This window comes from Giraffa tippelskirchi, chromosome X (assembly GCF_054371585.1).
Source record: "Giraffa tippelskirchi isolate mGirTip1 chromosome X, T2T-mGirTip1v1.2.pri, whole genome shotgun sequence".
Classification (NCBI taxonomy): domain Eukaryota; kingdom Metazoa; phylum Chordata; class Mammalia; order Artiodactyla; family Giraffidae; genus Giraffa; species Giraffa tippelskirchi.
Window position 1 is genome coordinate 85,169,586 of NC_137289.1, and position 24,312 is coordinate 85,193,897.

Consider the following 24,312-nt stretch of genomic DNA (forward strand, 5'->3'; position numbering starts at 1 on the left):
TTAATTGCACTACTGTCCCTACTTTTAGTCTAGATCCCCATCATTCCTACTCTATTTGCATTACCCCAAAGTGTACAAGGGACTGTTATTGTACATAAATGCAGTTACAGTCCCGTGCTTTAGTCTAAGATTCCCTCTCCCCCTTTAATTCTCTCTACATTACCGAAGGGGATACAAGGGACTGCTAATGTGCTTAAATGCTGCTTGCAGTCCTTTATGTTACCTAGGATCCCATCCCCACCTAACTCACTTGCCAAAGAGGCTACAAGGGACTGTTAATGTGTTTAAATGCAGGTATAGTGCCTTAAGTTAACATCAAAATCCATTCCTGCATTACTTCTTTTTTTTCAGGACTGCAGATGGTAATTGAGACTGATAATGAGCTTTATTGCACTTACAGTCTCTCTTAGTCTAGGATCCCATTCTCTCCTACTAGATTTACATTACCACGACTGTACAAGGGACTTTTAATGTGCTTAAATGCAGCTGTAGTCCCTTATGTTAACCTAGGATCCCATTCCCACCTGACTCCGTTTGCATCATCCCAGAGGCTACAAGGGACTTTCATTGTGTTTAAATGCAGGTCAAGTCCCTTATGTTAAGTTCAAAGTCCATTCCCACCTAACTGCCTTTTTATCACTGCAGGGGGTACTTGGGACTGTTAATGGGACTGTACTTGCTTATCCAGTCTCATTCGTTGGTCTCGATTCCCATGCCCTTCTACTCAATTTGCATTATAAAAGAGGGTACAAGGGACTATTAATGTGCTTAAATGCAGTCCTTCTAGGATCTCACCCCTCTCGACTCACTTGTGTTACTTGTTGGTATTTGGGACAGAAAGGTGCCTAAATGCAACTGTAGTCCATTTTGTTAACATAGGATCCCATGCCCTCTAACTGTTTTAACATTACCTGGGAGTGTATTTGGGACTGTAGAACTGCTTAATTGCAACTGTGGTCCCTTCTCTTAGTCTGGAGTCCATGCCCTCCAGCTGTGTTTATATTACCACAGAAGGTACTTGGAACCCGTGAATGTGCCTAAATGCAGATGTGGTCCCTTTTGTTAGTTTAGGACCCCAGGACTTCCTTTAAACTATTTGTGAAGGCATTTGGGACTGTCAAGGTGATAATTGCTGCTGTGTTCCCTTCTGCTGTCTAGGATCCTGCTCCCTCTTACCTCCACTTCTTTGCCTTACACGGAAGGGTTTTGGGTGCTTAACTGTAGCTATGGTCCCTTCTGTTAGCCTAGTTTCCATTCCCTTTCTACTCCCTTTGCTTACCACAGAGGGTACTGACTATTGTGGTGCATCTCATCCTCTCACATTACACCTTAGGGTCCCGAACACTAAGGCCCCTCTTTTTGCGCTTTTTAATGCGCAATTGCATTTGTTCCTCTTCCTCTGCAGTGTATAAAGACTCCACTCATTTCCCTTGTATTCAGTAGTGGATGTCCTTTACTCAAGACCTTTGTACTAGAATAGAGTGAACCATGACAACTGACCACGAATATATTCTTTCACTTCAGTCCCTTGTATTGTCTTATAAAAATATATATTAATTACCTCCATTACTTTTTTCTGGGAGTATTTACATGCAAAATTCCAGTGTTTAACGCCCTTCTCTTTAAATCAATATCCCTCCTTTTTTGCATTATATCAGGGGATGTTAGTGACCCAAACTCTTTCTGTTGGGACTCAATGTGCATGTGCCCTCATGATAAACTAATATATTGAGTTTTTAGTATTAAAGCAGGGACTACTGACTAGTTTTTCTTTTGGACATTAATGTGCAAAATTACACTAGGAACCCATCCCATTCCACCTCCTTTGCATTGGGGTCCTAATCAATTGCCTGCTTCTTCTGTACAGTTTAAATGTGCATAATTTCAGTAGTCCATGCTCCCTTATGTTAGACTAGGATCCCATATCCTTGCCCTGTTTACATTACTGCAGGGACTTCTGACTAGCTAAGATTCACTGTCTTGGACTGTTAATATATGTACTTACGTTTGCTCCTGTACCTGTACCTCAGGTAAGGACCCTCCCCATTCTATTTAGATTTCAGCGGGAGGTGCCTACTATTCAAGATCTTACACACTTGCAGTTAATGTGCACAATCTTAATTGTCTTGTACACATTCTCAGTTGTCCACAGCTGTTGCTTTTTAGATCAGAGCCCTTTCACTTATTGAAGCACAGGTTAACTTAACACCTTAAAGCCCTTGTTCTGGGACTGTGACTATGTGTAATTACAGTTGTCTATGGTCTTCTGAGTTAACTTGTCTCCCTGACTCTTTTCATCCTCTTTGCTTTACTGCATGGGGTACTGTCCACTTAAGGCCCCTTTCTCAAATATGTGTAATGACAATTACATTATTGGGGCTTCATACTCCCTTTAAGATTCTTATATTTGTACAAGGTATATGATTTTAATTGACTACACCATGTCCCTTCAACATTAATTTACATAATTGCAACTTAGTTCATCTTATCCTGTTGCCTTCCCTTTCCTTAGCTCGTGAATGTGCATTAGACTAGGACATCTCCCCCTCACTTCCTATGCCTTCCAGTAAGTTTGCCCATTGCTAAGACCTTTCCATTCGGACAATTAATGTGCAGAGTTTCACTTTCCCATAATCCTGTTACTTCTAGGACTATTGTATCTCCTTTGTAATAGTGCAGGGAATACTGTTTCCCTGCCAGGATCCCTTACTGTTAATATACATAATAGAAATTCTTGTCTTTATCAATATACTTTGGTAATACTCCCTCACCCAGCTATCATGACCTCAGCTCTTGGACAATTAATATGCACCAATAATATATCAAACATATGATCTTTAGATAGGACCCCTGTACCCTCACTATGGATCAGGAGTACTGACTTAAGGCTTCTTTTTTTGACTCTTGATGTGAATATTTGCAGTTATTATCTATACACCCTTCTATTAGAGTAGGACATCATTCCCTCATACCCCCTTTGTATTACTGCATGGGCTGCTGATGACACAAAACTTTTACTGGGACTGCTGATGAGCGCAATGGCAGTTGGCAATGGGTTTTTCCTCCCTGGCCTTGTTAGGCAAGTACTCCCAGCTCTAATTTCTCATGGTATAATAAACTATAAACACTGCACTATGCTGTGAACTTGTCCATCAAAGGGCAACCCACATTCCCACTACTTTTTCCTTGGCTCCAATGTATCAAATTCCAAGTAATCATGGCCTGGCCCTTATCTTCCCTCTTCAAACCCCTTGCCGCCCTTGGACACTTCTTATGGATTTTTAATGTTCACAATTTCAGGTGTCCATGTATCCAGATAAGATTATGCCCCCTCACCCCTCCCACCCCTGCCCTGCCCCTTTTGCATTGTTGCTGGGAAATGTTGACTGAACAAAACTCTTTTCTCTTGGATTTACAATGTTAACAGTCCCAGATGTCATTGTTCTGCCCACTTTGCATTTCTATAATTCCCAGTTTCACTTTCCTTGGTCCCACCCATCAGACACAGATGCTTCCACTTCCTTCTTTGCCTTACTTCTGAATAGTGCTGACCACCCACAGCCCCTTCTGTGTTATTAACACAGTACTGATTGTCCCACTTTTTAGCCCATCAGCCCAAGATCTCCCTACCATTTTGATGTTTGTGCAGTATGGACTACCAAAAGCAGGCCTGAACTAGGTGACTGGGCCTTCACTCCTTTTCCTGCATTTGTTAACGATACCAGTTCTGATTATTGTCATATTTTGGGGACAGAACCGATCCTGATCCCCTCTGTTACTGCTTTACTAGGCAACATGCTCAAGGCAAGTCAGACTCAAGGGAACTGGATTGCTACCCTTTATTTTGGGTTTTCATTATATATAAGTATCATTTGAAAATTGACTCTTCCTTTCAAAGCAGATTGCCTGGCTATGTCTCTCCTTTCCTCTTGTATATTGCCATTGTATAGTGCCAATTGCCAGGATACAACCAAAACCTTTTTTTTTGTTTTATTTTTTAAGAAAGACATCTGGATTGCAGGGTGGAATTGATAAGCTGGTCATTGAAATTTTGAAGTCTGTAAATCCATTTATATCATGTACCTGATGACCAGTGTCTCTCATTTTACTAAGGGTGGTGAGTCTGTGGATAGACCACTGTGACTTTGATAGTTTAGTATATTACCAAAAGAGTTCTAGAATGGAGCTCTTAAGACCAGTATCTTTGGGCTCTACCACCATTTTCAAACCACTCCTTGTTTGGCTTCACCAGTATTCACTTCTAGGAAAAACTACCTAAACTTCCTAATCGTTAAATTTCTTCATCTGGAGCGCCAACTAGTCTGTATTTATTTCAAGAAGGTTGCTGTAAAAGGATAAAATAAGAGAACGTGCTGAGGTGCTTTTGAAAACCATAGATCACTTTGTTTGATTAATCTATTATATTTTATGTATCCTGTTTAATTCTGCTATTTTAAAGTTACCTAAAGCACCACATTGAAGTGAGGACTTAGAAATGATGGAACCAGTTTCCTCATTTTATATGAAAAGAAAAATAAGCCAAGGTCTAATCAGTCTTTTGGATATAAATTTCAATAGTGAAAATGAATACAAATGAATAATATCCCAGCCTCTAGCGTACAAGGTGTTTGGCAGAGAAGTATTTAAATGGAACTGCTGAAGCAAGTAACTAATTATCACCACAGCAGTTCTTTGTAATCACTGAAAAAGGATACTGTTGTCTGAGAAGGATGTCAAAAGATCGGCCCAGCTCAGGGTGCAGTTTGCACTACTAGCTCCTTGGACAGCTGTAAGAAGAGTCTCTGGCTCTTTAGAATACTGTAAGTACTACTTTGTAGCTATTAAATACTCTTTTCCCTGTTCCATTTTCTTTCTCTTAGATGCTACCCATACAAAAATTGGAGAGTCCTATAAGTCTCCTTCCATGTTTCTACCTCATCTGTAATTTATATATCACCATAGGAGTTAACATTTCCCTGGTGGCTCAGACGGTAAAGTGTCTGCCTACAATGCAGGAGACCTGGGTTCGATCCCTGGGCTGGGAAGATCCCCTGGAGAAGGAAATGGCAACCCACTCCAGCATTCTTGCCTCGAAAATCCCACGGACGAAGGAGCCTAGTAGGCTACAGTCCACGGGGTCGCAAAGAGTCGGACACGACTGAGCGACTTCACTTCACTTCATATGAGTTAACAAAATTACAAAAGTAATATTGTTTATCTGGCCCTATACTAGGCCATATTGAAGTGAGGGATAGAAATGCTATAGTCCTAAATAATCTCATCCCCAATATGGTTATATTGTTAAAAAAGCTAATATAAGCACACTTGAAATAACTGTAGAACATAATAATCAAGTGCTGTCTTGTGTGAATTATGTGTTATAGAGTTCTAAAAAATGAGCACACTAGGGTTTGATGTTGATAGGGTGAACTTGAGGTGGGTTAACTGTGTCTTTGGTCCAGGACATGATTACTATTACAGCCACCTAGGTAGTGTAATTGGTTTATTTTAATGTCATTTGGTTTTTACCTTTTTTGAATGCATGGAAAGTGGTTAGAAATAACGCCTGGCCATTGTGTTTGGCTATATCCAGGCTGGCAAATTGTTGATTGTTTTAAGCTTGAATTTTTCAAGCTCTAGGGATTGGGAGTATAAATCTGATATGTTAGAACTTTGTACCCTTTTTATTCTCTCTCTGCCCGAGAACAGATGAGAATAGCAGTGTCTTTTTAGTTTGAGATATTTGTGGATCCTGTTTGGCAAGAGGGCAATATGTTTTCTAAGAAGACCATGACCTTCCCCTCTTCCCTTTCATCTTTTTCAACAAATACTTTTGTGAGCTAAAAAGATTAGCCTCTCTGGTGTAAAAAGAACAAAGATCCAACTGAAAAAATATTAACATCAAATTTGAAAACTATTTTTGGTGCATGTCCATGTATCCCAGCAAGAGCAAGAAGAATTGTATTAATGAGGCTGGCTTCTCTTACTGCCCATTTTAATTCCTATCCATATTTCCTCACAGCTTGTTTCCCCCAGCCAGTGCCTAAAGATATTTGTCTGACTGACTGGAGGTAATATATGAATAGTCCTGAGCCTTCTTGTTTCTCAAACTGAAGTAATTTGTCAGGATGCAGCACCTTTTAAAGAAGCAAGTTTTTTTGAGATCCTAAAGAGTAAATGTTTTGAGTAACACTGACTTAAGTTATTTGAAATGTAAACATGGTTTCCAATTTCAAAATAGATTTGTCAAAGATATAATATTTTATATAACATTTTAAATAATTTATATAGAACTTGGAGATTGTGAGAATATATCCACAAACCCCCAGGGTTCTTATCACCCCAATTTGAGAAACACTGGTCTGTGCTTATGAAATCTTTTATTGTAGTTACTCAAGTTATCATTCAATATTAATATACAGCTACAACTATTTATTGGACTTTGTTTTAAAGGGATGAATTCTGAGCTGGTTCCCCCCCACTCAAGAGGAAGGATGGATCAAGTTTAGGTGGATTGAAGCCTGCACTGAACAGCATCCAAAGGTGAATCTTGGAGTTTTGTTTCAGTTCATTGCTTGAAATAAAATCTCTAGCAGTTGTAGAAAGGGATGCTCTGGGAATGCGGGCATCTTCAAATTTGAGATAATCCTTGTGCTAATTCAACAAATATTTATTAGACCAAGCACTGGAATAAATAGTAAAATCAAAGACATAGTTCCTGTCCAGGAATCTGCTATCTCATAGTGGATACAAAAGTGAACAAATTATTATGGTGTTGGGCAATTTGATGAGTACCATAAAATTATGGGGAAATTCTGTGGTTCATAGAGGAAGAAGAGTGGGGGAAAACACTGTTACTAAGCAAAGTGATGGCAATGGGGAAAATGCAGGGTGTGCCTAGGGAGTACCTTAATCAGTTGGGTCAGGAGCTGTGTAATCTGAGGGCTTACAGGCACTATTCCAGTATTCCTTGCTTTTTACAAATGCATTTTAATGAAGCATTAGTTTTCTTAGATGGAGTGAATCACTATTCTTTTTCATGGATTTGGGGGCAGAAGGAGTGAGATTCTGGAAAGATTCTGAAAAAGTTCTGAACTGAGAATAAGAACATCTACCTTTTGGTTTTGACTCTGATGTTGAATCAAATCACCATCCATCTCAACTTCAATGTCTAGGGACTGCTGATGAATTAAGACAGGGGCTTGAATTGAATACCTCAACCCCTGAAAATTATGTTTTATCATTTTCAAAGGGTCAAGAAAGAAAGCAATTAAAATTTTTGGGATTTCTCTAAATGGTTATTGTGATTTCTGATTTTCCTCATTATAGAACTTTAATATATAGGATTGGAGGGAGTTTCCTGACCCCGGTTTTATGTGTCTTTTCTCATATTCCCCTTGAGCTTTTCTTCTATTTTTCTGTAACTTGTCTACATATCTCTCTAATCACCTCCCTAAGAGTTATAGAAGATTTTAAGACCCAGGGCTGCTATGATGAAGTATTAATAATTTCTTTTGAGAGCACTTGGGCCCTGGATGGGAGTTTGTGACTTGAAGTAAACAGTCAGAAGTTAATCTGTGGTGGCTGCTAAAATGCTATATGTGAAAGCATCCTGGGAAAATGTTTTACCAGCTTGAAGTGAAGAAAAGTAATATCTGAACTTAACTAACTGTTCCCACAAATCTTATAAGCTCAGATGGCAAGAGTATAGACGTGTATTGTTAAACAGAGCTTATACCTTTCTCTGCCTCAAGTCTTAAGGACTCAATAGAAGAAAACTATTTTCCCACTACTGTATATTTGGCTACAGACAATTGGCACTTAACACTGGCGTCCTTCAAAATCCAACTCAACTTAAATCTCAGGTATTTGTATGAAACTTACCTGACCTGCTAAATTTAACAAAACTAGAGGACTCTGATGCTAGAGTAGCCAAACTCAGTAAATACAATTCAGAGTGGCTCAGAAGATCTTGGGAGACTGGATTAGTTGTTTCCTTTTAGGTACATTAACTAAGCAGTGTATAGATGAACTTGAGTTTGGATTCATTAATTTTAAGATTCTTTGGGTAAATTTGATTGCATATGGATTGTCCACTTACCATCATTAATGGAGTTTCAAGGAGCACAGTAAATATGTATGACCTGCCATGTTTAACTGGAAGTCTATATTTTGGGATGGATTGTTTAATCTTAGGTTAAATAAGGATGGGGAAGGATTTTGCCAGAAGACTTTGAAGCCTGTTCTCATATTGAGAACATTATGGAACACCAATTTGGCTTTATTGGACCTCTTATCTAAAGAATGCATGCATGCTCAGTTGTGTCCAATTCTTTGTGACCCCATGGACTCCTCTGTTCATGGAATATTTCCAGGCAAGAATACTGGAATGGGTTGCCATTTCCTACTCCAAGGGATCTTCCTCACACAGGGATTGAACCCGTGTCTCCTGCATCTCCTGCATTGGCAGGTGAATTCTTGACCACTGAGTCACATGGGAAGCCCTATCTAGAGAATAGAGTTGAAAAAGTGATGTTTTACATTCTAGGATTTGTTTGATGATGACATAAAGATCCTCATAATGTGGTAATTCTTGATTAAGGATCTGGAAGCCATACCTGGTTCTTTCCATACTATGCTGCTGCTGCTGCTAAGTCGCTTCAGTCGTGTCCGACTCTGTGCGACCCCATAGACGGAAGCCCACCAGGCTCCGCTGTCCCTGGGATTCTCCAGGCAAGAACACTGGAGTGGGTTGCCATTTCCTTCTCCAATGCATGAAAGTGAAAAGTGAAAGTGAAGTCGCTCAGTCGTGACTATACCATAACATAAAAAATACTTTCAAGATTGCAAACCTGACTTAGACCTTCTTCAGTGACCTCCTATCCTATAGTAAGGGCCGGTAACCAATTATTAAAAATGATCAAGGCAATTTTACTTCCAGCCAGCAGTAGCAATTCCTCTGTTGCTTTGCATCTTGAAGTACTTTTAGCACCTTTAGGCCACGAACTTAGACAGCCCTCAAGGTGGCTATTAGTTTGACTCATACTTTCATTTAGCTCTTTTTTCTATACTTGCTTAGTTCTTCTGTGATACTGCCAGTGCTGGCCATTACAGGACCTTAGGGAGACAACAAGCTAGAGATGAGAGACAAGAGATACCTATATCTAATGCTTCAGGTTAATGCTTCTTAGTGGGTTTTTTTTTTTTTTAATTGTTGTTGAGGTTTTCTCAGCATTTAAAAAAAAATTGTTTATTTTTTTAATTGAAGGATAATTGCTTTACAGAATTCTGTTGTTTTCTGTCAAATCTCACCATGAATATCATATTGAACCCTGCCTTGTCTTTCTTCTCACGGACATTCCAAGAACATCATACCTGAGGACTGCAAGCAACTTGAAGAAGCTCCATATTCAGCAGGTCTTTCCTTTTGAGAATCTGGATAAGCTCCAACCAATCTAATAGGGTGGCTTGCAGTTTCCCTGGAGAAAAAGGTAGTGTAAGGAGCTTATTGTGTGAATTCTGTCTTTGGGTTTAAAGGCTTTAACTTCCTATAGCTCTCCTTTTAAAAACAGAACATGAGCCAATTTTCATCAATTCCTATACATTTTTTCTTTTTGAGTATAAGGGTAGAATAATAGAGACCCAAGGGCCTGTGTAAGCTACATTATTGGAACCTTGTTTTTCCTTTTGCATAGATTTGCTTAGTTGTTGTAATAACTGGGGTTTTACGTGCCTGTAGCCATTCTTGATTTTTTGAATATCCTGGTACTTTGGTGGTACCTCATTTATATAAGCTATTCAAGAACTATACCATGTAGATTGAGAAGAAAACAATTCTGTTTACCTTGACAATGCTCTAACATCTTACCGCTTAATATACAAATTATTAATAAAAGAAGGGAATGCTACAAAAGTAGGTGAGAGAGATGCACTTTTGTTGAGATGGATTGCTCAATTCTTTCGATAGTACTTTATAAAAGAAGCCTGAGGCAGTGTGAAAAATTCTTACAGAATTCATATGGTCAGACCACATTGGAATTCTTCTCAAGTGGCTTGATGGCTCTCTTGATAGAGAAAGCTAGCTTCTCCTTTTATTATTTTCAATCCCTTAATTTCTTGACCTCTACTATATTTTTTGAGAACACAATGACATTAAAAATCCATGCTCTCAAGCAGGGTCACCAACCTCCAGGATCTAATGCCTGGTGATCTGAGGTAGAGCTGATGTAATAATAATAGAAATAAAGTGCACAACAAATGTACTGTACTTGAATCATCCCAAAATCATTTCCCCAACCCTGGTCCATGGAAAAATTGTCTTCCATGAAACTGGTCCTGGTGCCAGAAAAGTTAGGGACCACTGCTCTTAGAGGATTATTCATCAGTAGAGACTGGTGACTAAAACAAAATATGGGAATTTTGGTAATTATTCAGCTCTAAATTGCTCTTGGAAATGAGGGGAAGTACAGGGAATGGAGCTTGAATGAATAGAGGAATTTGCATGTTGCTAGGCTGGTAGTTATTAATAAAATATAAAGCTCTACACAGTTCTAAATCTGAAGTCCTTAATCTGAAGAAAAGGGTAGACATAGTTTAATTTAACCCTTAGTTACTCATTGGGACAGACTTTCCCAGTGTACTGCATTTCAGTAATTTATTTTTCTTTTATCTCTTTTCCAGATCTACCTCAAAAGAATAGGCCTGTTGCTTTACAGTGTTAGTGACCCATTCCCTTTGACGATTCCTAGGTGGAGATGGGGCATGAGGATCCTCCAGGGGAAAGACTCACTACCACTGAGCAACAACTCTAGGCCAGGAGGTTCTACCAAGATTCTTTCCTGGGCCCAGTTAAGAAGGTGAAGTCTCAAGACAACCGTCACACATCCAGAGGTGGGTAAACTGTCCCTAAAAGCATAATAAATAGTCTTTAATTTCTTGTTTTTCAGTACACATTGCACTTAGATTGGTTATTAGATTGATTATTAGATTGCATTTAGATTGTTTAGTCATTGTCATCTGTCTGCTTTGGTAAAAACAAACAAACAAACAAACAAACTGCTTCCTAATTAACCTGGGAAGTAACTGAGAGTGACATGGGTTAAAATGACGATGTGAAGAAAATAGCAGGCTGCATTAGTTAAGGTGTTTAGGATGGGACTGTAGTATGTGGTAGAGGCTTACAGCTAAGTTTTTCTTTCTTTTAGGAGAACATGGATGATGACTGACACATCTGTGACACTGATCATGGGCAGATCATCATTCTGGACCCTCTGATCCCCGAAGTCTCCCTTGAGGCCCTGGTTGGAGAACTTTGCCAATCATTTACATACTTCAAGATGCCTTGGGAAAGCCGTGGGACAAAACAAAAACCAAGCTGTTTGAGAAGATATAACAGAGATTTATCTTTTTATGCTCTGCCTGCTAATTGACAGAACCTTCACAACTATGAATGGGAATGTGATTAGAAGTGGCACAAAGTTGTCTATCATCAGACTGGATCTAAAGAACTAGCACACTGTGTACTCTAGGTCAGTGATGAGAGAGGATGGTTAGGGGGATGTAGGTTGGGAGGTAGAGGTAACTGTTCAGTGTAGAAAGTCCTGATTGCATAGGCTTTGTACAGATTACTATCCAATTAAAGGAATAAGGCTGTGATTGATGATGTTGTTTCCAGTGCCTCACCAAGTGTTCTTAGGCAAGACATTTTCCTATTTATGCCATAGTTTCCTATTCTGTTGAATGAGGCAGTTATATTAGTTTTATCTCTAAGGATCTAAAAGTGTCAACTTTATACTTTTCTAAGCTCGGTAGAGACAATTTCTATAGCTCATTAATTTGGATCTTCCCATAACTCTAGCACAATACTCAGTTAATACTTCTTCATGGCATTTACATGGTTTCTTTCTTGTTTTCTTTTGTAGCTCCTGGTTGTTCCCTTCATATTTGCCAAATCATTATCTTTCTCTGAAGCAGTGCAAAGAGCAAGAAATGTGAACACACCAAGGAAGATCAGCATGCCTGGCATGCTAGCATTTTAGAATAGCAGACTGAAGTAAGTTGTTGGTGTAATCCTATGAGGATTACTTTAGAGCTAATGGCTGTTTGATGGAGGTTTGTGTGGGATGACGTATAGTGATCTGTGGTGGAAGAGGTGCTGAATGTGAGATGGGAGGATGATCAATAACCTATATTTTAACAGTTGGTTTCACTAAAGCAACTCAAAAGATAATATAGTCTGTGTACCAGTTGTGTCATAGGGTAATTTAGTTTCACCTTGTCTGTTTATCTTTTCTACATAGATCTTTTTGCCACCCATAGAGGCCTAAACATATAGAAACTTAAGCCAAAAACGTTTTTGTTTTTTGCTGAAAGGCTGGCCTCTCTCACTCTTGTGAGCGAATCTGCAGTTCGGATTTAATATTAAAGAAAACCTAGTCCCTGAAGCAGCCATTATAATCGTCAAAAGTATGAAAATCAAGTCAATTTTCTAAAGGAATGGGGAAAGGTGAAGATATAAAATGAGAGGATTAACTAGGTGCTCTCTAAAGGCCCTTTACTATGTATAATATTCACTCATGTGTGGCACCTTATTTGGCTCTCGTGGAAATCTTGGGAAAGTTGTAGCAGAATGTTGAGGCACATATTCTGTGTTTACCTTTGCCACTCATTACGTGAACAACCTTTTGGCAATTTAGAGTCTGATTAGGCTTGTCTGTTTGTGAAGCTTAAATGAAATCATGTATGTAAAGTGCTTAGTACAGTGCCTAGTACATGGTAGGTAAAAGGTAACCTAAGAAGTCTCATAAGTTCATTTGACACAATACGAGTGACCACTGATACCATCTAGTAGCACAGAGTTGGCGTGGTTTGGGTCTATGTAAAAAATTCCCAAATTAAAAGTTTGTAAGTAGAAGAGTATCTGTGTTGGTGGTAATTGTTATTATAATTATTATTGTTAGTAGTAATACAAATGGTACTGACACTAATAACAGATTATTGCAATTATTAATGTACTTTTTTGTTTTCTCCTCTTTGTGATGCTTCTTGTGCCTATCGTGCTCCTCACTGTATTTTGTCTCTTCTATTTCTTACCCTTTTCCACTGAATGTCTGCCTTTGCTTATCTTTTAAACTCATAAGTGTGTATTTGTTTGCTTGTATATTTCTTCTTTGAATGTCTTGGTCTTTCTTGTCTAACTAAAGTATGTCTTACTCATTTCCATGATTCTCTTGCTAGTTTCTTCTCTGTATATCTTTGTCTCATTTACTTTTTTGTACCCATGAGTGGTCTGTGTCTTGTCTTAGATGTCTCTCTCTAGTTTTTTTCATTTTGTTACTGATTCTCCTTGCTCTGCTAGATCTAGCTCTTCTTTCACTGTTCTCTTTGAGCCTCCTGAGTTATGTGCTGTGTGCCTTTTGCTCATTTCTTGCTATGCCTGCCTCTCTTCTTTTTCTCTTTGTGAACTCTGTCACCCGTTCCCCTTGTTGGTTTGACATTTCACCTTTTCTGATACTGGCTACCCTCTGCTGTTTCTACTCTTTATCTTGCATATTTCTCTTTTCTACATATTCTTTGTGCCTTTCTTGGGCCATTTTCTCTTTTATTTCCCATGCTTTGTGTGCCCCAGTGTCTCTTTGTTCTTTGTGATTTTCAATTTCAGCATTCATCTCTGTTCTCTTGGTTCTTCTCTCCTTTTGCCTTTCTATTCACTTTTGAGTATTTCTTGAGTCTATGTCTCCCCCTCTTTGATTTCATGCAATTCTCTCTCCTTGCATATTTTTCTGTGCATGTGTGTGTGTGCTCTTGTGTGTGTTTGTAAAGGGGCCTCCTAACCCCTTCCAGTAGGTGCAGAGTGTCAGCTATCAAAATAAGCATTGCAGAGCTGTTCCTTATGCCAGGCCGTTCCTGTGAGATGATCCAAAACCAACAGAAGGTCCAAGGGTCTAGACTGGAGTTGGATAGAAGACTCAAGTCTCAGTGAGACAGAAGGCCAAAGACCCAGGATGGAATTAAAAAACCTTGGTTTGAAGACCTATGGCCCAAAAGATGGAAGTGCCCAAGCACACATAAAGAGCTAAGACTCAAACCTATCTATATAAGACAGAAGGCAGATATTTCAAGACTAAATTAGATGAGAAACTGGAGGTTCATAACAGAGATACCAGGAAGGAAATAAGCCCTAGGACCAAAGGAAATTCCAAGACGAGAATCTTAAACCCCAGCTCTTTTCTATTGCTCTTTTCCCTACTCTTCGACATTTTCAGTTCTCCCTTCCTTCTTCTCATGTCTCCATTTAAATCTACTTCTTTTGAGATGTCCTTTTTGATATTGCTGTTAACCTTTTAAAAAAAAAACGTATCTTTAGATCAGTGATATTATTATGCTTGGGCCTGTTTTTATTACAGTTTTGAGCCACTTATTAAGTTTTTGAAGTTTTAAACTTCCATTTCTCTTCACCTCCTCTCCACTTGAGAGGGACACATAGCTGACATTATATTTCAGTCCCCTCTTTCCTCAGAAGCTCTAGGCTGATGAGAGAAGGAAAGTATCAGGTTCAGTTATTGAGGGGAAACAAAGTGCCAAGCTATCTAGAGAAAATGTGAAGAGATGCTCCAGGCCAATGAGAAGAATTAGATAAGAAATATACAGATGTGCCAGTTTGCTGAGAAGTGCCAGCCAGCAACATCTTGCTTCTTTGAGCTTGGGTGACCAGGACACCTGAGGTTTGGGGTTCTTACTGATGGTTATGAAGGAGGATTGGGCCTAACACATAGTGAGGCCCCAAGGAAGGAGCATGAACTCCCTGCTCATAGTAGTGGCCTGATAATGTGGTAAGCTGTATCAGTTCTGTCTCTGGGTTTAATACCTACCTCTAGGCTTAAAGATGAGAAAATTTGGGAATATTTAGCAGGTTTAATACTTTCCTTGATTTTTTTCCTCTTACCATAAGGAAAGATAATTTTAGTGATAATATATATGAAAGCACTGTAAAACACAGAAAAAAAGCCAGTCATTCTCATTAATAATGTATTGGCATCCATGCACAGCTAACATTTGAAAATGCATTGTCAGTTGTGAAGCATTATGTAAATCAAGGGTTATCACACCCTTTTTGTAAAGGGTCAGATGGCAATTATTTTATACTTTGCAGGCCATATGGTCTCTTTGCTTTTTTTTTTTTAAAAAAAAAAAAGTGAATATGGTCTGTGGGCCACAGTTTATCACTCCTGATGTAATTGCCAGGGATTGTGTGCTGAACAATAATAATTTCTTTCCTTGTGCCTGTCCCTGTACACACTAAGGATATAATGATTACTTATGGTCATATCCAGGTGATATGAAGAAAAATATGTGAGTGTGAGTTATAAACTATTATGCACTTTAAAAGTGTATCACAATTTTCAGAGTTGATGAATGAACATTGATTACGTGGTATATACATTTCTAGGCACTGTATATACAAAGAAAAAAAGCGTGAATAAAGTGCTTTCTCAAAAGTATGTAATACTATACAGATATTAGGAATTAAGTCTATGATAAATGAGTAATTCATGTATTTGTGGCCATTGTGTTTCTGTGGCTATGGTGATTTTGAGTAAAGATGTAGTATTCCAAGTCACAGAAAAGAAAACATTGTTCAGTCGCTAAGTCGTGTCTGACTCTTTGTGACCCCATGAACTGCAGCATGCCAGGCTTCCAAACCCTTAAACTATAAAGTATACTGCAAACACAAGGGATTTAAGCTATTGTGAATACTTATAATGTGCCAGACAATATTCTGGGCACTACAGATGTCAAAGGAAAAAAATGTTCTTATTATAGAATAATTAAAAATTTTAGATAGGCAGTACATTTTAAAGTGCTTTGTACTGAAGTGCTGTATAAGTACCAATGGGCTTATACGTTTATGAATGAATGAATAAGTATTAATTTCCTTATATATGCCAGCTATTGTTTCAGGTACTGTGAAATCCAAGACAATGCTCCCAAGTAGTAAGAGGGATGTTTATGTCCTATACTACTTACATATAAGGAATTAGATATTACTTATTTTAATCAATAAAGACTTTACTGGTGATGTCAAACTAAATAATTACCAGTATATTTTCCCAGGTAACAGGAAAATGTAATGAATGAGATTGAGCTTTCTAACTATAAAATGCTACATAAATATAAAACATTAGGTGTTTTCTCTGTGAACAAAACTTACATGAGACAGACATTTGTTTGTCTGTGTTAGTCGTTCAATCATGTCTGACTCTTGCGACCCCATGGACTGTAACCCACCAGACACCTCTCTCCATGGATTTCTCCAGACAAGAATACTGAAGTGGGTTGTCATTCCCTTCTCCAGGGGATCTTCTCGACCCAGAAACTGAACCCAGGTCTCCTGCATTGCAGGCAGATTCTTTACCATCTGAGCCACAGATTCTCATTGTGTGCTTGACCCACTATGAGAAAGGTAGTATAAATAGTTATATAAACTGAGAGTTTAGATACTTGGTAAATGAATGGGTCATTAATATCAGTTGCCTACTATGTGAACTCACTGTTATAGGCACTAAAGAGATACACAAATTTATCATTTTATTGTGCCTACAGCTGAGAATAGGCAATACATATGTCAGTATTTTGTGAACTCTAAAGCACAATGTCCCTAAGTGTAACTTGATTTCCTCAGTTGGTATGCCTAATACTAGGCTTACAAAAGTTACTTAAAATAAAAGTTACTTAACCATTGCTCAGCTTATTTGATGATAAAAACATGGGCAGAATGGAATTGTGCAAGGCAGTATGCTGAATGCTGAATTAGGTGGAAAGATAAAATGCAGACCAGAAGGCCACTTGCTCCCTGGCTTGACTGAAGGAATGGAATTTTTTGTATCATTGTTAATTATTGAACACTTCAAATATGATACATAAACGACTAAATGTCTGATGAATGCAAGACTGGATGATAATTATGTGCCAGTCTCCTTGATAAGCATAAGAGATATGAAGATAATCCATCTTTATTGTGTTCTGGGCAGCAGAAAGTAATGTATAAAATCAATTTGTAGGTCTTAAACTGGCCTACATATATAAGCCATATCTGCTGAATGAACATTGATTACTTACTCTTTCTTATTTCAAGAGATAGCAACTAGGGATGCAAAAATTCATTGTCTATATTGTTGAACCTGCAACAGAGATCTGTGTAAATTTTACAAAGCTTACTGTTCTATACAGATCTAAAGAATTAACTGTTGGCTTAAGGAATGGTTACTGATTACTTTCTATCTATAAAGCTCAGAACTGTGTATGCTCTAGGATATAAAAATGACTCTCCTTATCAGATGGAGTAAATAACATGTGTGGGACTCCAGAATAAAAGTTACTTAACCATTGCTCAGCTTATTTGATGATAAAAACATGGGCAGAATGGAATTGTGCAAGGCAGTATGCTGAATGCTGAATTAGGTGGAAAGATAAAATGCAGACCAGAAGGCCACTTGCTCCCTGGCTTGACTGAAGGAATGGAATTTTTTCTTTGTTTGTTTAAAAAGCAAGATGTTGTCACTCTCCATTGGTCTTTTAAATGCTGAATGCTGAAGATGGAGGTGAATTCGATCCACTCTGGCCTGGCATAGAGACATTGAAAGAGTAAAAAATGGTTCAGGTTGGCTTTTAAATAAATTTGATGAACAGCATCTTTTATGTAAAATACATCATTCTAGGTCCTGAGCATAAGAGAAGTGAAATGGGCCTAGTCTAAAAGGCTTTAAATAGATCAAAGATCATAGCTGAAGATCCAAAAACATCTTTGAGTAAATATTTGAGTTCCTGTTCTCTAGATCCTATTCCTGTTTCTTGAATTCTTGTTCCTGTTTTCCTGGTTAAGTCTGGTCCAGAAAACCTATTGACTTGCCTTGGAAATTTAAAAAATAGAAAAAAAAATATGGTTCTTTCAATGTAAAATGAAGATATTTTTCTTGGTTCTAGAAAGTTTCAATGTCATGTGCTCATTGACCTAGATTGAAGCCAGAAGATTGATAAAAGGCCTCAGAGTTTGTCCTTTAATTCATTAATATTCTGTTTTTATTATAGTTAAATGGGTAAGATGAGAATTAAGATTATTATGGCATAGAGTCAGGAAGACAATAAAAAAGATTCTTCTTAGATTTTCCATATTTTGTAAATTATTCACTTGAATGAAGTACTGTTCTTAAGTGCTGAGGAAAATGAAGAGATTTAAAAGACCTAGACCAAAATATACTTTAATCTCACTAGTTCATGGAGGACACACAAGAACAAATCTAATAGGAGATTGCAGTTCTTTCATTAGTTGAAAAAACTAAAGTAGCTGTGATGTTAAGATACTGAGATGGAATGATTAAACAGATCACCTTCTCTTTGACATGTTTTGTAGAGAAGGAATAAGCTTTTCAGTTATTCATACGAACATTGAAGAAGGTGATGCTAAATGAAATAGATCTGGTACAAAAGGTAATTTGTCTTGGAGATGCAGTTAAAAAAAAACAAGAAATGGAGTGAAACTTCATTGAATGAGTATCTATTTCAAGGCATTGTGCTAATTCCTAGACAGAAAACAAAAAAAATCTTGACTGAAAGACACTTACTTGACTTGGAAGCTGGTATATAAGAGAAGAGGTTATTGTTAATTTTTTTCATTTATTCATTCATTCTACAAGTGTGTTTGAGTGCCTATTGTGTATAAGCTCTTTAGCTGGGTTCTAGCTAGGTTCTCTAGCTAGATTCTCCTTAGCTAGCCCCCAGAGACATCAGAAAATGAATGCCTTCCCAGAGAACTTGTAAAATTTGCCTTTTGGCCTATTTTCTGATTAGGGCTATGGCTTACATCCTCAATAATATTGTGTTTTAATTCCTACTCCATCTTCAACCACTCTGGCCACTACAATAAGCAGGGGTTTTTACTGAGCTTGCTCCTTAAGTTGCAAGATCCTTCCTTATAATAAAACAGTTCAGTTTTCCTAATCCATCCCTCATGAAAAATGGTTGTGACCATCGTGGGCCGAAAGAGGGATGAGAAGCAACTTATTCCCAAACCTCAGTCTCATTGGTACCAACCTTGAAGAACCACTCATACTCAAATCACAATTGGTTTTGAAACACACAGTTTTGTCTATGACAAATATATACTGCCTAAGTCTTTTTTAAAAACAATCCTCCAATATTACTTATCAAGTTTGGAGATGGAGACATGATTTGTGTTTTGCAACAACAGCTTCTCAACTTACAACTTAGAAATCTTTTCTTTTTCACTATCAAAACCTGCTTAAGATAAGACTTGAAAATAGCCTAACAATTTTACCATGCTTAAGTCTTAAGAATAACAGAAATTGAAAGTATTTGGCTAATGTTGGAGGGGAAAAAGTCTATCTACATCTAGAGCCAAATGGGCTTTGGCCTTTTCTATTTTTAAATCACTCACAGAGGGTGGGATAGGAGGAAGAGTGAAAGAAAAGGTCAAGCCTGATTCTAAAAAGGGTTGATCTTAAAAGCATTGCTACCTCCAGATCTAACTTGGGGATTGCTGTTTTTAGTGTAATTCAATTTTAATAACTGGTCACCATTAAGATGATGACAAAGTCCTTTGTCCCCACTCATTTCTAAAAGTTTTTTAAGAAATAATTTTTGGCTTAATGGCTATCAGTTAAGCCTTGGGTTATATAATTATGGAATTTATTAAATCTATGTGACCTCTCCATCATAAGGTAGTCTTAAAGCTAAATCAGTGCACTACATAGAAAGAGGACTTTATCGTTCTCTATAATTCATACATACTTTCAAAGCATCTAAACTTTAAAGTTTACATGGCAAGACAACAACAAATTTGTAAATGTAGAAGGAAATAAAAGAATGGCAGGGGATAGTTGCTGGAGGGAGCAAATTTGAAGGGGATTTGGGGTAATGTTTGTAGTTTTTGCTTTGTACATTTTTTTTTAGGCATAAGGTGTATCTGATGTTAATAATGTCTGGTGTTTAATATGTACTATTACCTGGATCCAGTAACTCCCCTTTCTCCAGGTAGGGATGAGAGATGCATTATTGGAAAGGAGAAAGTAACAGTCTTTGTTTCACAGTTTCTGGCATCCCAAGGCCACCACTACTGATAGACAAGAGTAATAGAACATTCTGTCATCTGATTTTTGTGGCATAAATGTTGTGAACAGTTTTTTTTCCTTGAGAAATAGAAACGGCTTTACATCTACCCTTTTACCTTAAAGAGATCTATGCCAAAATGCTCTGATGAATGGAAGACACACTTGGACTTGTGAACTGATGTGAAGTACATAATATCTGAGCCTTGGTTGTTTTGAAGATTGAAAAGTCTTGTTCAGTTTGGATGACCAGCAAAAAAGCAACCTAAAGCTGTCTATATCTCACAACTGAGACAAACTGGGGAGTTTGTTGTTTAATGTCAAATAAAAATGTACTGTTTTGAAAGCTTTGTTTTTGATGCTAAAACAAGTTCTACCTCACTGTCCTTTCCTAACCACACTAGTTACCTCAGTTTTTAAAAAAGATTATCTTAACCACTCAGCTTGGGTAAGTGATTTGAGGTCTCATTCCGCCCCACCCCCAGCTTCAGTTGCTTTGGTTAGAAATGCTGAGAAGCACAGACCCAATTTTAAAGACGTGAAAAGCAAAAAAATTATTGATGAACAAGGGTGGGATAGGAATAGGGCATAGAAATTTTAAGGCTATGGGAAGTAGGATGTATCCAGAAAGGTAATCACTGTAATTAGAGTAACAGGTCCAATCCTTGAGTAGCTGAAGGGATCTTTGATGTTCCAAAAATTAAATACCCAAATGTTAGATTGGTGACTTCATAGGCATATGACCCCATGCAATGTTTATAGGCAAGAGTTTCTACTCCTTTGTTGGCATCTTATGCCATTCTTAGTTGGGCTAGAGACAGTGCTCAGCTCCCTCTTACAAATGTCAATCACCACACTTTTTCCCTCATCAAAGGTGTTTTTTTTTTTTTTTTAACATGTCCATCTTTGGAATAAGACTTGCTGGCATAATGGCCAGTGTAGAGGAAATAAACCTGTAAGGGTAGTCACAGAAGAGGCCGCAGGATTTAGGATAGTACAGCACAGAAGGAATCTTATCAGGCAGGGACTCTCATATCCTAGAGTTCCAAAACAGATGTTAATCTGGTGGGAAGGACAGTCTGCACATTACCTGATGGGCTGATTGATCAGATACCAATGCCCTTTAGTTGCTTCTATGATCCTTGCCTATATTCCAGTCCTTTGTCATCTTAGTGTTTGCACCTATTCTGTCAAGTGCTCTCTATTTCCTAATGTCTCTGAAACATCACATTCTCACTTTTATTAAATTCTTCTGTGAGGTGATTTCCAAGGTACACGAAGGCCTTATTTCTCAAGCCTGTATCTCCCTTTATTGATAGCTGATGTCTGATGTTCCATTATCTGGAGTTGAGTTTCTGATTCTCTAATATATGATAAAGCAGGGACAGTTTTTCTTTTTTTATCTGCACAGAAACAACAGTGCCTTGCCCATAAGAGATGCTCAACAAATACCTGTTGAATTATACTTAAACTTCAGGACCCTCTAGGAGAGTAAACATGACATTCCATACTTAAGGCTGCTGCTGCTGCTGCTAAGTCGCTTCACTCATGTCCGACTCTGTGCGACCCCATAGACGGCAGCCCACCAGGCTCCACCATCCCTGGGATTCTCCAGGCAAGAACGCTGGAGTGGGTTGCCATTTCCTTCTCCAATGCATGAAAGGGAAAAGTGAAAGTGAAGTCGCTCAGTCGTGTCCAACTCTTAGCGACCCCATGGACTGTAGCCTACCAGGCTCCTCCGTCCATGGGATTTTCCAGGCAAGAGTACTGGAGTGGGGTGCCATTGCCTTCTCCATACTTAAGGCAAGAACAACTAATAACATCCCTCCTAATCCATAGCAGATGGTATTAAAAGAATCCTAACATTCGTTTTATGCCTAGTCCCAGGAGACTGCTGGTTGCCCATCAAAATATATTCTCCCCTTGTTTAACATGTGGCTGCTAAGCTAGACTACATTTCCCAGCTTCCTTTGTAGTTATATGTGGCCAGATGATTATAACTAATGAAAAGTGAATGAAAATGATGGGTGCCATTTATGGGCCTGGTTTAGGGTATGATCCCCTCTACCTTCTCACCACCTACAAGCTAGACAGTGGCTATCCACCTTCAACCTTTCAGATGACAAAGCATTCCTTTTGAGATGGAAGTACAATGACTTGAGAAAAAACGAAGTTGCCCTTCTGCTCTGAACTTTTTAAATTGAGACTGTCATGTCTCAGTGACAGGAAATAATATTTATTTAAACATTGAGCTGTTGATTTTCATTCTTACAGTAGTCTATTCTTTTCTCCATAACTCAAAACAACTGGATGCAGCACCACAATCCTTTATACAGCATTTCATATAATTGCTACTAGTAATAAACTTTCAGTTATGACCTCAAAAAAATCTCTTTTGTTCCTCACCCTACTGTCTTTAAGATATGTAAGATTTTAGTTGTGCTGTTGAGGCCTACTACTAAGTCTTCCACTTTGTTTCCCAACAAAATCAGTAATTTCAGAACTCAGCTACGGTGACTTTTACAGATTATAGATCTACCATCAAGCTGTTGTTCATGATATACAAAGGGGAAGCAAATGGTTTTAAGTTCATCAAGCGATAGACTTGGTACTGCTTAACATAATTAAGCCTTCCAAATGTCTTCAGTAAGTCCATAATTAAAACAGTCAGATGGATCACCACCTTCAAATAAACAAAGCCAAAAGGGAAAAGGAGGCTGAGTAGTACATTTAAGAATGTTTATTTAATCCTTACTAAATGTTAGTGTTAGGCACTGGTAAATTAAACTCTAACAGACATTGTCCCTGACCAAAGGTAACTTAAAATCTATTAGAGGAGACCAGACAAGAGCCAAGGAAATCTAAACATAGTTATACACTGTCATAAGAACATTAATAAGAAATAGGATGCAGTGATAAGTGAGAGGGGCATATTTACTTTAGAAAGGGTAGCTAAGAGAAGGAATATATGAAAAGGTCATACTTAAAGACAAACCTCAGGATAAAGAAGTCAATCCAAAGGGAATGGATTGTACTTGTCATGTAAGGTAAGTAAACTATAGTCAGCAAACTACAGGTCATGGGTCAAATCTGATCTGTTATATATATATACATATGCAGGTCAGGAAGCAACAGTTAGAACTGGACATGGAACAACAGACTGGTTCCAAATAGGAAAAGGAGTAGGTCAAGGCTGTATATTGTCACCCTGCTTATTTAACTTATATGCAATGCAGAGTATATCATGAGAAATGATGGGCTGGAGGAAGCACAAGCTGGAATCAAGATTGCCGGGAGAAATATCAATAACCTCAGATATGCATATGACACCACCCTTATGGCAGAAAGTGAAGAGGAACTAAAGAGCCTCTTGATGAAAGTGAAAGAGGAGAGTGAAAAAGTTGGCTTAAAGTTCAACATTCAGAAAACTAAGATCATGGCATCTAGTCCCATCACTTCATGGGAAATAGATGGGGAAACAGTGGAAACAGTGTCAGACTTTATTTTTGGGGGGCTCCAAAATCACTGCAGATGGTGACTGCAACCATGAAATTAAAAGACGCTTACTCCTTGGAAGGAAAGTTATGACCAACCTAGATAGCATATGAAAAAAGCAGAGACATTACCTTGCCAACAAATGTCTGTCTAGTCAAGGCTATGGTTTTTCCAGTAGTTATGTATGGATGTGAGAGTTGGACTGTGAAGAAAGCTGAGTGCCGAAGAATTGATGCTTTTGAACTGTGGTGTTGAAGAAGACTCTTGAGAGTCCCTTGGACTGCAGGGAGATCCAACCAGCCCATCCTAAAGGAGATCAGCCCTGGGTGTTCATTGGAAGGGCTGATGTTGAAGCTGAAACTCCAATACTTTGACCACCTCATGCGAAGAGTTGACTGACTGGAAAAGACCCTAATGCTGGGAAGGATTGGGGGCAGGAGGAGAAGGGGAGGACAGAGGATGAGATGGCTGGATGGCATCACAGACTCGATGGACATGAGTTTGGGTAAACTCCGGGAGTTGGTGATGGACAGGGAGGCCTGGCGTGCTGCGATTCATGGGGTCGCAAAAAGTAGGACACGACTGAGCGACTGAACTGAACTGACATGAATCTGCCATGGGTGTACATGTGTTCCCCTTCCAGAACCCCCTCCCACCTCCCTCCCCATCCCATCCCTCTGGGGCATCCCAGTGT

The 24,312-nt window shown here is 38.4% G+C and overlaps 2 long non-coding RNA genes across 3 annotated transcripts in view; one reads left to right on the forward strand and one right to left on the reverse strand.

Annotated features, from left to right (window-relative positions):
• The window catches only part of LOC145536828 (uncharacterized), a 78,641-nt gene that overhangs the window by 42,275 nt on the left and 12,054 nt on the right, over nucleotides 1-24,312 (reverse strand). For both annotated transcript variants that reach the window (XR_014076028.1, XR_014076029.1), the window contains exon 2: nucleotides 9,376-9,479. This is a non-coding gene — a long non-coding RNA (uncharacterized LOC145536828). The remainder of the gene's footprint in view (nucleotides 1-9,375; nucleotides 9,480-24,312) is intronic.
• On the forward strand, nucleotides 1,490-20,469 carry LOC145536830 (uncharacterized). Its single transcript, XR_014076037.1, has 7 exons — nucleotides 1,490-4,820; nucleotides 6,454-6,543; nucleotides 9,366-9,491; nucleotides 10,681-10,890; nucleotides 11,205-11,528; nucleotides 11,922-12,052; nucleotides 13,140-20,469. It is a non-coding gene; the product is annotated as an uncharacterized LOC145536830 (long non-coding RNA).